The sequence below is a fragment of the Toxorhynchites rutilus genome, chromosome 3 (genome assembly GCF_029784135.1).
Source record: "Toxorhynchites rutilus septentrionalis strain SRP chromosome 3, ASM2978413v1, whole genome shotgun sequence".
Lineage (NCBI taxonomy): Eukaryota > Metazoa > Arthropoda > Insecta > Diptera > Culicidae > Toxorhynchites > Toxorhynchites rutilus.
Genome location: NC_073746.1, coordinates 38,634,807 through 38,642,367, shown reverse-complemented (window position 1 = coordinate 38,642,367; position 7,561 = coordinate 38,634,807).

The window sequence follows — 7,561 nt, the reverse complement described above, 5'->3', positions numbered from 1 at the left end:
ATGAATACATCGAATGAACAAAATGTACCGATGACGGTGTCTTGAAATTCACTTTGAATTGATTGAATGAATGAATTCATTGTCAGCAAATTGCACCTTAGGCCGCAGTAACAGTGGATACGAATTTATATGGAGGTGTGGCCGTGCAAACTTGAAGGGTCGAGGACATAGTGAACGCGATGCGGGCGCAGGCGCCGACTCGTTTGCGGGAGGGCTCTTTTGTCCACAAATGCGGAAATCAAATGCGAACCGTCCAGACCAGACATATTAGACGCGACGCGAACCGGGGCTCTGGCAACCCTATCCAGAGCAATGCAAATTGAGCGTAGGCAGCATAAAACAGGGCTCGCGCTTAGGGGACTTACGCATTGTGCAATGTTTGTGGTCATATATGTTAATATTTGATTAAGTTGGATAGTTTCCTTTGGCAAGCGATGTTTGGATACCCATCCGTACGCTTTCTTGGCGATTTGTACCTAGAATCACAGCTGGAGAATCGCGCGGAGCACTTCATTTTTAATTTTAAGTTATGGTGTTTATGTTCATGATTTTCTATGCCGGCTACAAAAAGGCGGCAGCAATCCCTTGATGCGAACGCAATTTCAATGCGGCGAAACTGTGTGTGGAGGGTTTTGTCGCGAGCGAACGCAAGTGATGGTTGCCAGACGATTTATCTATAAATATCTTCACAACCGAACTCATCGATCAAAAATAAAATTAAGTTGTTGAGAGAAAATGTAGGGAACGAAAAACGAGACGAGGAGACGAGCGCTCGTCTCGTTTGTTTTCATATTCCAGAAGCCGAGCTCGACTAAAAACAGACGAGTAGCTCGTCTGGTTCGAAGACCGAATTGTCTAGTTTGTTTGATGTGTTTGTTCACCTTGTTGATTGAAAGCATCGGTATTCTTCTGCTCCGCCTTTATCTTCAAAAATTGTTTCACGGCGAAACTAGTATTGCATAAGCAATGTATGTTTTCAACTGCAACCATCAAATTCAATTCAGTAATTGCAAGATTTTACAGATTTTCAAATGGGCCTCTTCCAAACAACACAACCAAATGTAAACATTGAACTCATATCCAGGGATGCTAGATGACTGTTTTGAGTATATTAACACGGCACAAAAAGGGTCTTCACATATTGAACGAAAATGAGTAATTTAAAACAATACATATATATATATATATATATATATATATATATATATATATATATATATATATATATATATATATATATATATATATATATATATATATATATATATATATATATATATATATATATATATATATATATATATATATATATATATATATATATATATATATATATATATATCGTATATATATATATATATATATATATATATATATATATATATATATATATATATATATATATATATATATATATATATACGATATATATATAGTACAAAAAATGAAATATAGAAAATCACTGTCTCGTTGTTAGAAAATACGTGCATGTGATTTTCAACATGGCTTAGTTCATAACACCTTGTTCATAAATTTTATCGTTGTCATTCAATCGAGGAGTATTCACATCGGTAATCGAAGTTTGAAACACAGCCATATTGCTTCCTTTATTCATGGATGTTTTCATTACTCTTCACCGATTTGTAGAACTCAATATTCATATATGCATATGAGTGATCGGATTTTACAATTCGATCGAAATAGACTTTTACACTCTTAAATTCGTTCGCCTTGTCGCGAAACAATGGTCAAAATAAGTCATCCGTATTTGTGGTTCAATTTACTCTCTATCTGATCGGCATAATTCCGGAAATAATTCTAAATTGTTGAAATTTGAATGAAAATTATTATTCGATTTCGTTTGGATGCTAAATTTGTTTTGAATGTGTTTGAATGCTTAATTTTGCGTGTTTATTCCACCCGAAAAACCATTACTATTTTTGCTTCATAGAAATGGAACATGGAGACCAATATTGTTTACGTCGAATTGCGTGGCAAGGTTGTCACATTTGCTCAACTCGATTGGACTTGAGCTTGAACAGAATGCAAAATTGCGCTTTTTCCATTCAAAAGAATACAACCAACAATATGTGGGGACGAATACGATCGAACTTCATTTTGTGTTTGAACACACGCGCAATGTCATGACAATGCATTGCGCTTAGGCCTGGCTATAACTAAAGCTGTGTCGGCGTTGCTCATGATAGTGTCTCGTAAGTGAATGTATTATTCCTCGCACCGCTTTTGTTGATTGTGTAGTAAGAATTGCAATCGTTCAATCTCTACCTTCGCGTATATGACCATAAATTGTTGGCACAGCTTACGATATCTTTAATTGGCGTTTCTTGACCATGTCAAATCACCATATGATAAACATAAAAATCCTTCGAGCGCGCCCTCTGTTTGTTTCGTCGCATGTTCATAAATATTAAATCAAAATGAGAAATGATGTTCATAATGAATTAAGCATCTGTGACGGGGTCTCGTTGGTCTAATGTTTTTGCAAGAGATTTTTCGTTAAAGAAACCCTTCTGACTTGCACTGTAGTCACGCGTATTTTTGAGCTTGCCACTCCAGAATACATTCAAGGCGTATTGTTTGTCATAGAAATCTCAACTATTTACTAATAAAAATGACGCAAGTAGTACTACGTTGAGAAGGCAAACCTTGGGAACGTTAGTGCCATTGAAGAAAAACATAGCGAGGGTCGTATGAACGGTGTGTGTCAACGATGAATTCCAGATTATTGTTTTTTCTTCGCATTAAATTTCTCGTGTCACCGTGCTATCATGATTCCAGCAGCACTTGTGCTTTGGATCTACACACGTGCTCTCCAGCCGGGAAGTGAAATTGGTAATGAATATTCAGGTGGAATAAATAAATAATAAGCCGCATAACCGCATTTTCGCCGTAGGACTACAAAATTATATCATTCATTCTGCTTGTTTATCACTTCGGATATTATTTTAGAATGCATCTACATTTTTGAAACAGCTTCCGAGTAAAAAGCTTCAGTGGCTTGAAAATAGTCGTGGGTTGATGAATTTATGTGGTTGAAGATGATTGAGTCATACAACTATTATACCACCATCACATTTCTAATGAAGAAACCCGCCTCATTATTATGCGTTAATTTCATGGTCTACATAAACGCATACAAACTAATGACAATGTATGTGTGATTCAAAAATACACGAGAATTATCCACCAGGCGGCATGAACCCCGACGCTCAATGTCATTTCAGCATGGTACAGCTTGAAGTCACGAACGTATTGTACCATGATTTCATTCACAACATAACACACTATTGAGCCCTCGAAGTGCTCTTGACCACTTACTGGTTGGCGCAAGTTAATCGGTTAATCCTTCGATTAATTCAAATAATCGAATATCTGCAATTATAATAAAGTAATTTGGTGTCGAAAAATGAAAAATCAAAACAGAAATACATCGAATAGTTATCACAGTTTTCGCGATTAATGAAAAAAGGAACCGTAAGAATATTGATGCGTCATTTTCATGATCTACTTCTTTTTGAATCGTCCGCAAAAAAACATGAATTGATGAACTTATCAATATACTGAATTACCATTTCATTCAAGAACCATTATTATCAAAAACAATTAATTGTGACATCATTATTATTACAAGAAATAAATGTTCGCTCGATTAATCGAATACTGAAAGACAATTATTCGAATGAATCAAATATTGAAAATGGCTCAACTCAACGATAAATAAATAACGAATAACGAATAAACGAAAAATTTAGACATCTATAGGCGCAAGACTGGTTTATAAAAATTGCAAATTCTAATTTTACCCTCTGACCATGGTGAGCAAGTGCCCATCGGGCGGAGTTTAAATTGCAATATTTTCTCTCACATGTTGTTGTGTTTATTCTCTGTATTAGCATTTCGAGTGACCGATGCGGGTGCAGGTGATTCGCAGTTGCAGTTGTTGCTCCTTATTGCCGGTACGGGTAGGTAAATACACAAATGAATGAGAAAATGGGAATGCTTCTAATTTTCATTCATTTAAATCGTGTACCGCTCAGATGATTTTAATATACAGTACATCAAACAAATCTCAGAGATTTTACAGTTCGATTTTTACACAAATCATTAAAATTCGTTCGCAACTATAATAGTTGTTATCGTTAACATTATTTCATAAAAACGTGACCACCTTTCCGATTTGGCACCTTCGCTGAAAAGCGTAGTCCTACGATACTTTCTGAATAGATCTCGTATTTTACGTTTGTTTCATTTTGACATAGGATTATGGCTTTGATTTCTAAATAGGGGGTCACTCTACGAAAAATGTAACGATTCATTAAGAAATTTCAAACGCATACTATTCAAAATCGTTATTGCGACATATGTTGTGTTATATACCATTAGACAGGAGATTTATCCAGCAATTTTTTGCTTGAAACACGAACAGAAAATATAGTAAAAAAGTTAAACAATTTGACGATCAAAATGGGTATGTGTTTTCGATTGCACCAAGCACTCGTTTTCCTCTCCGACGCAACGAGTAATCTTTTTACCTGCACTTCAGCGTTAGCTCACAATATTGGTAGTTATAGAGGAAAGGCGTTAAGTTGGCAGAATCAACAGAGAGATGATCTTGGAAGATGCTTTTACTCTATTATCCACAAAGTTCAATCGATTCGGGCTCAATTCACTTATAATTTATGTAATTGAGGTCCAGGATGTCATAATATCGAGCATGTTGTTTGGTTATGTAAAAAATGCAACTGATGAATCTAACTGGTTGCTGATTTAGAAATTCGAAAGGGTATACTCACGTATATCAGATTATGATAGCTTGGGCAGTAGCGATCTTAATATTATGTTCCCCATATATGTATTCCTTAAAAAACCTGCATCACATCCTTCAATGCACTTGCTCATTTGTCTTTCCCTTCCTTATACATAAACATAAGTTAGCACCCAATGAGATCAGTTCACTACAGCAGCTACACGAACTTCTATTCCTGTAGTCATATATTTATTTGACTTAGGTTTATATTCATGCAGATCTTAACTATTTAGAATTGTGATTAATAATGATAAACTATGACTTTTCGTCTTCTTCTGAATGAACAGAAGAAAAGGGTAGTAATAGCTTTAATGGTATTTTTGTGTACATTTTTGAACAGAATATGGTTCCGGATTCTACCAAGTTATTTCATGCAACCCGTAAAGAATACAAGTTCTTACAGAAAACGGGTTTTTTCAGGGCTTCCATTTGATGTATCAAAAGAGAACAAATTACAGATTTTGAACAATGAATAAACTCAAAAAAATATGTGAATAGCCCATACAATATTCAATAAGTCGTCCATACATCGAAAGATGAGCACTTTTACAGGAAAAACTTTTTCTAACAACAAATTTATCACATTGTTTTGAAAAAAATACAACTATCCCTAATTTTGTTAAAAGTCAAGATAGTAATATACTAAATACTGTGTAATTCACAATTTATAGAAACTTAAACATATGTACATGTACACAATTAAACCCGGCTCTGTTACAGCTAAATGCTAATGAGCCTAATAAATAAATGGGATAAAAAAAAATAAAGATAGTAATTCGATAAAGTTTTAGATTTTTTTTTAAATATTAACTTTCGTCGAAGAAGACAACGTTCTATCTTTTATAGTTTCTGGAATATAAGGCATTTGAGTTTGAAAACTCCTGAAAAAAATACGTTTTATTCGTAATATTTTTGTGTGTAAATTCTCGCTTTTGACTCGTTCTTGGCAGGTTTCTAAATAGAAAAAAGTTTGCGGAACATGTAAATCGCGATAATTTATACATAAAAATGTTACGAGTTAAACATTAATAGCAACTTTTCAAAGAAAACATGAAAAAGTTGTTGTCAGAAAAACTTTTTTCCTGTACAAATGCCCGATATATAAGTGACTTGTTGGAAATTGTAAGGGTTATTCATATCGATTAAAATCACAGACGATCACAGACCGTGCGTGTCTCTGTAGTATGGCTATTGTGTATTGGTATTAATTTAAAGAAAAATATATAATTGAATGAAAAAACCTCTTTCATTCAGTTTTAATAGCCATTTAATTCATCCTCCTCAAAACAAAATTATTGATTCTCGGTCTGTGAAACCGTATGAGCACTCCCCCGACCAGAATGGGGATTGAGATTGATGTCCCAACCTGGATATGTATGATGCTAACCAAGAGAGCGATCGTAGCTTAAGTACCCCATAATGCTGATTCTAGTCACGTGAGATCGTTCTAGGGATCTGTTAACTTTTACGGAAAGTTTATCAGTAAAATGTACAAATCATGAAGACCGTTGAACAATCATTTGAAGAACGATAATTGGTTCAGCTGGAGCCAATATTGTCAAAAATATTGTGAAGAACATTGTCGTGAATATCAAAAGTGTGATTCAATCAAATCTGCGTCTAACTCGTTACAACCCTATTCAGGATATCTTTTTAGCTGGGTTAGACACCCGCCTTAGCCGCCGGATCTTTCCCATTGCCATTTTTATTTGTGAAATTTACATCATATCGAACAAGGTTAGAGCTCTTTGAAGTTGAGCAAGGAAAAGCGACACCCGTCTTGGAACAGCTGTCCTGAGTAAAATTCTACTACTGTTTAAGACAAATATTATGAGGGGTTGTATGTTCAATGTAATAATGAATGGATCTGTGTAAAATCGTAAAATCATTTGTTTGTATTGATTAAATTTTTGATTGAATGAAACAATTTCCGAATTCAATTGAATTTAATATATTTGCGTTGTGAGACCGTGTTAGGGAAACGACATCTAGTCTGCACAAAGGCAAGTTAGGGAAACGACCTCTAGACCAAAGGCAAGCGAGTACAAAAGTACTCGCAGTTTGCATGTATTTGCAATGCCGATTTCCCCAGACACCTTGGTTTTGAAGTCTTTATAGGTAAACAGATTCAGTCGGAACAAGAATACTCCCCTGCATGAATTTGCAATTCCAATTTCCCTAGACACCTTGCTTCTGAAGCCTATAGTGAGGAAACACATTTTAGTCGGAACAAAAATGCCCCCGACTTGCATGAATTTGCAATGCAAATTTTCCCAAGCTTCTTGGATTTGAAGTCTGTGTTAGGGAAACACATTTCGGTGGGAACAAAAGGTCCCCCTACTTTCATGTATTTGCAATGTTGATTTCTCCAACGCTGCTTGGTTTTAAAGTCTGTGTTAGGGAACACACTTCGGAGAGAACAAAAGTCCCCCTACTTTCATGTATTTGCAATTCCGATTTCCCCAAGGCTACTTGGTTTTGAAGTCTGTGTTGGGTAAACCGTAAAGCGGGCCAATCAAAACGAGGCAGTTAGGGCGTTTAGATAACGCTAAACATTCTACAGTTATTCAATTATTTATCTAATGAAAAATAACATGTTATTAATTGTAATAGATGCGTAGAAATATTCCCTATCAATTGATGCAAACATCTTTCCGATCCAGTAGAAAATGTTCGAGTTATAAGCATTCGAAATCTTGCATTTTTTTCTGCATGTTCAGTGTTTATGTTTTC